The sequence below is a fragment of the Octopus bimaculoides genome, chromosome 11 (assembly GCF_001194135.2).
Source record: "Octopus bimaculoides isolate UCB-OBI-ISO-001 chromosome 11, ASM119413v2, whole genome shotgun sequence".
NCBI classification, from domain to species: domain Eukaryota; kingdom Metazoa; phylum Mollusca; class Cephalopoda; order Octopoda; family Octopodidae; genus Octopus; species Octopus bimaculoides.
Window position 1 is genome coordinate 1,626,310 of NC_068991.1, and position 11,754 is coordinate 1,638,063.

The window sequence follows — 11,754 nt, forward strand, 5'->3', positions numbered from 1 at the left end:
ATATATATATATATATATATATATATATATATATATAGATATTGGTGGGAGACAGAACTCGTCTTATCAGCGGAATGAGAGGACGTTAGATATCCACCATCAGTGAAAAGACAAATAATTGATCGACTTTTGTAAATATTGTGTCTGTTACTGCAATGTGAGTTCCTTAACCAACGAAATGAGGATGGATTGTTAATCCTATTAAACATCGTTTCATCCCCACCCACTTCATTTCTAATTATCCCCGCTTCCAGTTAGATAACTCATCAAGCTGTCACGTGTGTAATAGTTGAAATCTTCTTCCGCTATTGTCGATCAATTGACAAGAGGAGGCGGATGGCGTGGGTCACAATGGCGGTCCGGATACAAGTACCTCAATGGCTAATAATGATGAACGACTTAGTTTCGTTCGTAATCATTGGCAATTAACACAAAATGAATACAATTTCTTAAAGGTTTGCAATTAGTTTCTGTAAATAAATTAGCAAATGAATATGTGTGATTGTTTCATTTTCAAAACTTAAATAATTATTAAATATCTTGTTTACTTTAATTAAGTTTTTAATTCGTTTATTGATTAAACTTAAACTCAGCCACAAGACAAGATCTGCTGTTTATATAACAATTAATAAATTGCTTTTAAATAGCTTATAATTCAAGATTGGTAAATATTGTTTGGAAATTAATCAGTTTTAAGTTTGTCACTAAGCCACAAATTGGTGATGGCGAGAATCTGTCGACCCTGGATGCAGTTGCAACGGAGGCGACGAGGTTGAATAGCTGAGCAATGTCCCATTCCCTGATACTTTTTTTCTCTTAATTTTTCCGGTAAAGGTTTTCAAACAATAATTTTTTCAATAATTGGGACAAGGCTAGCAGTTTTTAGAGAGGAATTAAGTCAATCACATCGATCCCAATATATGCAAGTCGTTCTTTTTATGGAATCCTAAATGATGAAAAGCAAATGCAGTCTCGATGGTATTACACCTCGAAATGTAAATTATCGGAAGAAATATTGTCAGACATTTTGTTCGATGTGCGAACGATTCTGCCAGCTCACCGAATACGAGGAACCTGGGGGAAATAAATCGAAAGCAGGACAGAGGAGTTAAAAAAGAAAGAAAAGAATATATGTCGGGGGAAAAAGAAAAAAAATTTAAATTTAAATAAATAATTTCTTGTTAGTTATAGGAGATGTTATTTTTTCTTCCTCTGACGTCGGTGCAGCACAAAAATGAGACAGAAAAAAAATTGTGCTGAGGACCAAGGAAGTAGAATTAAAATGCGAAAGTAAATAATTGGAAAGTGCAAAAATACAAAAAGGAAATATTTCAGAGAAATTCTCTCTCTCTCTTTTTCCCTCTCTTCATTACTATTTGTGAATGTGTTGATTCTTTTGATAAGCATATTGAGACAATCGTAACCCGTCTCTGAAGAACATATTGCTGGAATGTGTGAACGATGAGTACAGTGAGGAGCGGAGGGAGTGAAGAGCAATTCCTAGGACTGTCAGAGAAAAGATTAAATTACCAGAATGAGAGGAGGAAATGCACTAAATGTTTGAAAGAAGGAATAGATGACGCTGCCCAGATTTGTTCTCAGAGCGTGAAGACTCGGAACAAATACTCCATATTGTATAACTTAAAATTAGAAATAGAACTCTGCGTAAAACTTGGCATAAATCCAATATCCATAACTAAATCCAAGGAATGAATTACGAAAGGAATAAAAATAGAAAAACTATGAGTTGGAATGGCAGTGTTTAATGCGTTGTATGTGATTATTGCATAGCATATAACGCGTGTGATTATATTGAGCAAGTAAACAATGAATGAGATAGAAATCAAACAAAAAGCGGTCAACTTACAATAACCTAACGTTATTTAAAACCAAACCAATCATTTCCACTTATAAATCAAACAACATCAGGAACGTTATCCATATGATGGGTTTTGTAACGGGAATTTAATGTTAGCTCAAAACAAAGGCAATGCCTTTCATACTTGTCGCGTGCGTTAGAAATTGAAAACAAGATTTTCAGAGCATGATTGGCTAATGAACAAAACACAGAAGAACATCAGTCTTATGTCTCATAATATAATAAAGATAAATGATTTGAGGAATCAAATCCGAAGCTGAGAAAATATTTCAGTCAAACACGAATGCTAATTTTCAGAGATTCATAAAGACTATAAAACATTAAAAGAGATGTAGAAAAATTCATAGAAAAATAGACATTGAATAAAATCTAAAACAAGAGCACTCAGAGAGCGAAAACCTCCACCAGGGTAACACCAACGTCCCCTCAACGATTAGCCAGAGATGATTTTTAAAATGAGAATATCTGAAATAAACTCGACTGTTCTCACAAACGAGATTACTAAAAGTGACACATACCGCTCTCAAAAATTAAGTAAAGAAAGAGGGAAAATAACCCAGAATCCTTATCCGGTACCAGATCGTTCACAAAATCTAATTAGTTTGTGCCAGTCCCAAGGCCGAACATCCCTGAAAATTTCATCGGAATCTATTCAGCGGTTCTTGAGATATTTTGTCCACGGACAAACAAATAAACAAACAAACAATACCTCCGCCTTCCCTAAGGTGGATATAACAAGCGGTTATATGTACTGAAGGTAAGCTACTGGATTGAAGGCGGGTGGTTAAGGGTGTAGGGCAGTCAACTCACGATCCCTTCAGCATGACACCGTGCTCCAGTTCACTCAGCTGGCGAATACGAGTTGTACCTGTAATTTCAAAGGGGCCACCCATGTCATATTCTGCGTCACGTTGAATCTGTCTGTGAAATACATTAAGGGTATGAGTGTCTGTGGAAGGTTCGGCCACTTGCACGTTAATTTTACGTGCAGACTTTTCCGTTGATCGGATACAATGGGACGCTCGTCGTCGTAAGCGACGGAGTACCAGTTAATCTACTACAGACCAATGAAAGCACTTAAACAGCAGACACTACACAAAGACTATAAGCTACATAAAACGAATTAAAAAATAAAACTTACAATGTCTGACCAAAACGGGAAATGTACTACGAAACCTTCAGATAATTAGAAAGTATAAGAATATTTAGAAAAATATAAGAATATTTAGAAAATATAAGAATAATTAGAAAAATACAAGAATAATTAGAAAAATACAAGAATAATTAGAAAAATACAAGAATAATTAGAAAAATACAAGAATAATTAGAAAAATACAAGAATATTTAAAAAATTTAACAATACTGTCGATTCATTGACGTTAGGAGACGTTGAGAGTCCGAGGTTTCCACCTGGCTGTGACATTCAGTCGAAGCTATTCTAAATCAATGAATGAAAACCAGAAATACGGTTCTTGTTTATTCAATTTTAGTAAACACACTTTTTGCTGCTAGTCAAAGCAATAATATATACATTCATACTTAATACGATTCGCTAACTTTGAATGGAATGTACAGTGTTCCGGCTAAATTTGACAGTGTGCATAAAAGAGAAGAAAAGAACAACATCTTAACCAAAAATGAAAGCAGCTTAAAAACAACAAATGTATAGTTATAATAATAATACGTAAATTCCTGTCTATGTAATCTCAAATTTTTAAAACAAACTTATAACTTTTCTTAAACATTCTCTAGAACAATACTATGTGCAAAACCAAATATATGACACCCCAGGCATAACACCAACAGGAACTTGTAGCTTGTCTCTTGAAGTCTCTGGGTGAGACATGGAGTCAACTTATGCAAAGCAAAAGTCAAATATATATTGATAATAATAATAATAGGCACCGTGAACATCCTTCGTAAAGCACGTCCAATACAGTGACCATAAGAGTAACGCAACAAAACACAGCACACACCCAAGGCACACAGAGCTGCACTTGGTAGTGCAGTGAAAGGACGTGAAATAAAATAAGACGCATTTACTTGTTTCAGTCATTTTGACTGCGGCCATGCTGGAGCACTGCCTTTAGTCGAGCGCAAATCGACCCCAGGACTTATTCTTTGTAAACACACCAGCATCGGTTGTCAAGCGATGTTGGGGGGACAAACACAGACACACACACACACACACATATATATATATATATATATATATATATATATATACAACGGCCTGAATATTATTCAGACTACTGAATATTAATAATAATAACAACAACAATAATAATAATATAAGAGACGTCATGTGTTACGACCTGTTGGCCATAACCTGAACTTACAAAATCAACGAGAAAACGGTGAACCCAACGAAGTCTTTTGTAAAATATTAACAATTGTCAGCATAAAAAACAGCCCACATAAAAACAAATACATATGAACAAAAATAAACCAATACCACACCATACGTGCAGTCAAAATATTTACAAAGGTAATATATATAACTATATAGTTAAAAAATTCAGACTAAAAATTAAAAAATAACTTAAGAGATTTTTTGTACTCACCCAGATGTGACACAGAAATTATTTTAAATATCACAAAAGTCCTGGTAAATTCCTGGAGCATAAAATAAATGCCTAACACAGAGCACATGAACTAAACAAGAAATCATAGCTTCCAAAATCCAAGTGAACAACTTTGTCTCAAAGAAAAAAAAAACTGTCTCTTTCTTATTTTGGCATAAAGTCTTGTATCCAGAGTGTACAGTGATACAAAGGGGACAGCGCAAAGACGCACATGGGGGACATAAAATGAAACGAATGAATTATGAATTAAATGGTGATGAAATGGCTTCCCACCCCCCAAAGCGGAAGGTTCCATTTTGCTGTTCTAACAGTTCAGTTTGTATCGTTGATTCTAGTTATATTTACCTTGTTCAGTCTTCCCCAAAATAATCCAATTCATCAAAGCCTATCACAGGTGGCAACTCATCGTATCGCACTTCAACGAATTGCGGCATATAGCCTTAAAAAAGAGGAGACATTACAAGGACAGACAACACAAAACGCTCTTTCCTCGAGTTCGAACTTCTCATAATTCAGTTTGATTTTTTTCATTTTTGCTAATCTCTTTTCTATTTCTTTATATCCTTATTGTATCTTAACATTGTTCTTTATATTTCGTCCCGCAATCTCCCCTCTTTATGCTACATATTCCTCTCTCTCCTCCTTACTTTCTCCTTCCACTCGTCATACTTCTCCTCTCTCGCTCTTTGCTCTTCAGTTTTTTTCCCTCCTGCTTGCCGTTGGCTCTGGTTCCTGCGTTCGAATCTTCATACTCTCTTTTTCCATAGTAATTTGGCGGAGGTCCGGCAAAGTGATATGGAGCACGACCTCCAGGCCACACCCCCACCAGTCGACCTCCGCTGTTCTTGACATCTTCAAAATTTCTGCGTTTTCCTCCGTATTGAACAAAATTGCCTCTACCAGCCAGTCCTCCTCAATTTCAGGTGGCACCCCATCGACTCGAACTCGGGCCGCGTGCCCTCCGCAGCTCGTCGGTAGGAGTGCCCACTTCGACGATTTTAAAGCCATAGTGGAGCATTTCTTCGCTTCACTCTCATTATCGAAGCCCACCCCCACCGTGCCATAATTTCTCCACTAAAAAACGCCATCACGTCCCTGATTTCCCTCCAGCACTCCTCTATCTCGTCGTCATTTGCGATTTCAATTTTCCTTGTGGCCACATTCAATGTCCGGCACGTTATAATAATAATAATAATAATAATAATAATAATAGCAGGCACCGCGCACGTCCTTCGTAAAGCACTTTCAATACGGTGACATAAAGAGTAACGCAACAAAGCACAGCACATACCCAAAGCGCACTGAGATGCGCTCAGTGGTGCTGTGAAAGCAAGTGGGGAAAAAGTAAGACTACTGAATAATAATAATGATAATAATAATAATAATAATAATAATAATAATAATAATGACTATAATAGATGTTGTTAAGAAGGGACATCGTAGAAAAGTTGTTTCATGAACAGCGAATCATTTACAACAGGTGAATATCCCAAAGAAAAATTGCGAAGATACGTAAATATAGAGAATTGCGCATTATATTCAGTATGAAAGTGGAACTGATGGTGTGTGTGTGTGTGTGTGTGCGTGTGTGTGCGTGTGTGTGTGTGTTCCATTTATTTCAGACTATGGAAGAGGACTGTATATGTGTTTGTGTGTGTGTGTGTATTTTTGTATTTATTTGTGTATGTGAAAGTGGTTGAATTTGTTTATGTGTCCGTGTGTTGTGTGTGGGTGTATGAGTGTGTGAAAGTGAGACACAATCTGTGTGTATACATGCGTTTGCATAGATATGTGTGTTTTTCACTGTGCTTTTGCGCACATGTATAATGTAGAGTGTGTTTGGTGTATGTTTGTGTATGTATTCGTGTGGAATTATGTATTCATGTTCCTGTGTATGAAAGAGAATTTCATGTATGTATGGTAGTATTTATGTATGCGTGAACGTATGTGTATGCGTAAGAGAGAAGAGAGCCGTTTGTGATGTCTGCATATGTATGTGTTTGTGTATGTTTCCGTATATATATGTCATTATAGAAGAGAGCTTTTGTACTCTTATGTACGGATGTGAACAAATGCGTGCATGAGTATGCATGTTAGAAATAGGGAGAGAGCGTGTGAGTGTGTGTGTGTGTGTGTATGTGTGTGTGTATGCGTACGCAGGTAAATGTATGTGTGAGACCTAATAATGAGGATGAAACCATTAAGGAAGTCTCTGAAGAACTTCAAAATACTTCTAAAAGATGATTTCAATAGCCAGAAGAAAGAAAAACGAGAAAAAAAGAAAGAATATTAATGTTATTATTTGCTGCTCCAGCTGAGTCGTCGCATGTGACTTTTCATTACTGAATAGGAAAAAAGCTAATAGAATGAAATAAAATCTCTTGATAACATTCCAAACTTATTCCTCGTTAGTATACAACACACATGTCTATCGGCGACTCTGTATTCCAGAATGCCTGCACATACACGCCCATGTAAAATCCGAGCATGTCAGTTAAAGAAGACTATTATTAATGTGCAATTAGCTGGCTAACTCTGTTGCAAGCAGTGTGTGTGTGTGTGTGTGTGTGTGTGTGTGTGTGTGTGTGTGTGTTGCACTGCGGAATATGATGGCTGGAAACGCAATAAATCGATGATCAGTGCAACAAATAAATTCTCAGAGGAAATTATATTCGATTTTTAACCGCTAAATCTAACGCTGAGTCAGTTGATAGCGGATAAAATTGACAGTTAAAATAACGAATCTAAGTCATAGAAGTATGTCTTTCGGAAACCAATTATTCCGTGAGGTCAATTGTCCTGCAGAAAGCTCAGAAGCATCTTTATGTTTAGACAAACCGAAAAAACAAAGATGTCAAAAAGTATATCTCGCCAAGAAAGAGGCTTCAGAGATCTTCAATATTTCCGATACAGAAGCTGACTACCAGCGTGTAAGTAGCTGTGTGGTTTGCGAGGTATTTCTCGTTTTTAATATTTTGAGACCTCCTTATAAGAAAGCTTGGCAGAATCGTTAGCACACGGACCAAAATGCCATCCCTTCTGCTCTACTGGAAATGGATTTTTTTAAAATTCCAGATGCCAGCTCATTCTCTGCGATATTATTGCTTTGTAGGGAGACAAGTTAACGGTCTGTGAATTTGTGGGTTTCCGTTTCAGTCGATTTGCGAATTAGGATAGTTGTCCCTTCCGTGAGCCATTCAGGTATTGTCGCTGGCTCTGCCAGTATTTCATTGAATCATCATCATCATCATCATCATCATCATTGTTATTATTATTATTATTATTATTATTATTGGCTAAGTTTGAAATGAATATCATTCTGAACAAGACATATCTCTAAACGGCTTTGAGTTGCAATAAAGAAATAAGGCTTCTGAATGCAACCAGATGTAATTAAATTCACCAAAAACATTTCGCACACAAATTTTACCCCCGCGTCTTTTCTCTATTTTCATTATCTCTCTTTTTTTTTAATTAAAGATAACCAAAACAATTATGTAAAAAACTAACTAATCTAAATTATTCCATTAATTCATTTACATGATAAGCATTTTTATTTTGTTTATATTTTGATATTAGTAAGAAGAGAGTTTAAAAAAAAACGTGCAATGGAAACAAACTTAAAACATGAGAGAACTTGCAACTTTTAATGAATTCCATGAGTGAGCTGAGGCCATGCTGGAGCACCATCTTCATGGGGTTCACACCATTCTTATCAAAATGAATCCTAGTTTCAACTTGGTTCTTGTTTTCTTGATCACTGTTTATCGAGCAGTTACATCATGATATTAAACAGTGGTTCTCAAACTGAGTCCATACGACCCTTCGGGGGTCCATGCAACCCTTGAAATCCATACAAGATTCTGCTCTTAAAATTGATACGTAATAAACTAGTTAAACTTCTACGCAAAATATTTCAGCAGATTTATTGTACACTTCTCAATAATATATTCTGCCTTGTGAATAGATTTGATAGATGGAAAGTGAAAGAAGCCCGTCGTATATATATATATGTTTATATTTATGTGTACGTCTATCTGTCTGCCCAATACCATCGCTTGACAACCGATGTTGGTGTGTTTATGTCCCTGTAAATTAGCAGTTCGGCAAAAATGCCCGTTAGAATAACGTACTAGGCTTGCTAAGAATAAGTTCTGGAGTCCATTTCTTCGGCTAGAAGGATATGGCCGCAGTCAAATGACTGAAGCAAGAAAAAGACTATATATATATATATATATATATATATATATATATATATATATATTCGAGGCTCTAGTAGAAGTCACTTCTCCAAAGAACCACTCAGTTGGACTGAACTTGGGGCCACGTGGTTGAGAAGCAAACCTTTTACAACGTAGCCAAGCCTTCGACTTTGATTATTATTTTTTTTTATAAATTTTGTTTTGACTACAATTTCGAGTATTTATTGTAGCCAGATCCCATTTCTGGCCAACAAAATAAAGTCAGTAAGGCGAGCAAACAACAAACTCGATGCCTTTGGACTCTGATCCAGATTTTGTTTCCCATTCGCTAATAAAGTCGTATCATTCACACACCATAGAACTTCATTTATTTTTTCCTCCTTTTCCTTCCTTTAAATTGGTTGTAGAGTAACATAATCATTCTCTATGCTTCCCCTTTACTGATGGAGGTAATTAATTAAGATTCACTGTGAGCCATAGAGTGAAATATTCAAATTAAAACTAAAATTCATTTAAATTTTAGATTTAGTAGTTTTGTAATTTTCTCGATAATCGCTATTAACAGTTTCGATTGCTATCCGTGAAAGATCATTGTCCATAACAGTGGATCGTGTAATTATATTTGATTCTACTTTCGATCTAAAAGCTTTCAAGCAAAGTTATCGATTTTTATGACTTCATCAATTGATCTGCTATCAATACGCTGCAATGAATTTCTTGTAAAGATAAGAAGAATAGATGAGTTTGTGGCTGGTTTTGTCTTTGTTTTATTTGTCTTTGTTTTATAGTGTACGTACGTACGTATGTATGTATGTATGTATGTATGTATGTATGTATGTATGTATGTATGTATGTATGTATGTATGTATGTATGTATGTATGTATGTATGCATGCATGTATGTATGTATGTATGTACGCTAATATAAAAAAGTGAGAATGAGTGTTCAACAACGTATTGCTGGATAAATATACTTTATTTGTGGGTCAACAGGCTATGAATGGTTTCATATCAAGATAAACCTCCTCTCAACAGTTATCAAGCTTGTCTCGTGGAAATGTTGGCACTCTTCTCCAATATATATATATATATATATATATATATATATATATATATACAGATAGATAGATAGATAGATAGATAGATAGATAGATAGATAGATAGATAGACATAAAGTAAAGTGTTTAATGTTACATACGTTATGGCGATAATATTGAATAATATTATAGTATTTGTTATATGTGTTGCTGTTATTTAATCCAGGATCCGCTTTGTTGAGCAGACATAATCAAGTGTATTTCAGCCATAGATGTTTGTGTGTCTCCTGCTATGCTTGCCAATACCTCCCTCCATTTTTTAAGACGGTAAAGCATGATTTGATAACATTTGATTGCTGTCTCAATGAAGTTCGAGCGATTAAGGAGTGAGTCTCTTGAAAGATGCATAAAATTTCTTATTACGTCTAGCTTATTCTACAAACTTCTATTGCTTCATCTCTTCGTTTTTGTATTGCATACTCTACAATCTTTTCTCGCCCCCATTTTCCTATACTGCTGACTTCCCCTTCAATAGATTGAAAACTTCAGCCGATGCGGCTCAGATTCACGGAACTTCTAACTTTAAACGAACATGTTTTTGTATTTTCAGTTTTTCCCAAAAGTATTTTTGCTAACTTTATAAACTAGTATACTTTATTGTAGAGAAATAGAGAAAAAGAGACAGAAAAAAGGGATAGAGAGATCAAGAAAAAGAGACAGCTATAAAGGAACGAAGAGAGAGAGAGAGAGAGAGAGAGAGAGAGAGAGAGAGAGAGAGAGAGAGAGAGAGAGAGAGAGAGAGAGAGACTAAAATTGTCGGTCAACCGCAGTAGATTATTTCCTTCATATTAACTTTTCTATTATTTATCTTCAGAAACACCGAGTATCAAAGAGAAATTACTAAACATCTTAGACTTCACCAGAAAACGAAAGTTATTCTTGCAGTAAGCAATCAGATTTTAAAATACGATAAACGTGGGCGGATAGTTCAATAGAAATTACTAGAAACCTAATCATAGATATTGCATGATTTTTACAGAGAAATTGTGCAATGCTTAACTTTTAACTTGGCTTCCAAGCCTCAATTGTTTCCTTTCCTTCTGTTAAATGTTTCAGAAAATATCTTCAGAAACATGGAATCTCTAAGAGGAATTGTAAATGGTTTTAGAACCGAGCCATACATCAAAGACTTCATAGTAAACAGAGAGATGATAGGGAATTATGATAAATATGTATTAATATTTGATAAACACACAACCACATATACACCCGATTATAGATTGTAGAGGATTTTAGAAAACCCGTTACTGCGGCGGCGAAAGTCTGAGACCAACCGTGTATACAAAAACATACATACATACATACATACGTACGTACGTACATGCATACATACATACGTAAGTACGTACGTACATACATACATACATACATACATACATACATACATACATACATACATACATGCATGTATTGACACGCATATATATGTATATATGTGTGTATACAAATATATCTTTGTGTGTGTATATATATATATATAGAAAAAAGTTATTTTATTCCACACGGGTAGAAATATAGGTAAAACAGAAGTTGAAAATGCACTGAGAATACATAAAATATTTTTATTATTATATTTAAAGATTTAACTGTTTTCACAGTTTACACTGAGTTTCAAAACGTTGAAATAGAAAGACGTGGCTCAAATTAGTACAGGAAATCCCTATCAAAATAGGACGAACTTCAAACACTAGTCAGATGCAAAACAGCTGCGACACAAACCACGTCTTTCTATTTCAACTTTTTGAAAATCAATGTAAACTGTGAAACCGGTTAAAGTTTTAAATATATTAATAAAAAATATTTTAAAATTCTCGGTACATTTTCAACTTATATTATATATATATATATATATATATATATATATATTCTTTTGACTTCGAAACTGGATTTTTTTTAGCTGAGATGAACATCGAGATGCGAACGACATGTATGTTCATTTATCGACTAAATGCACATCGTTGAGTTTCTTTTTGCTTCTCTGATCATACTTAT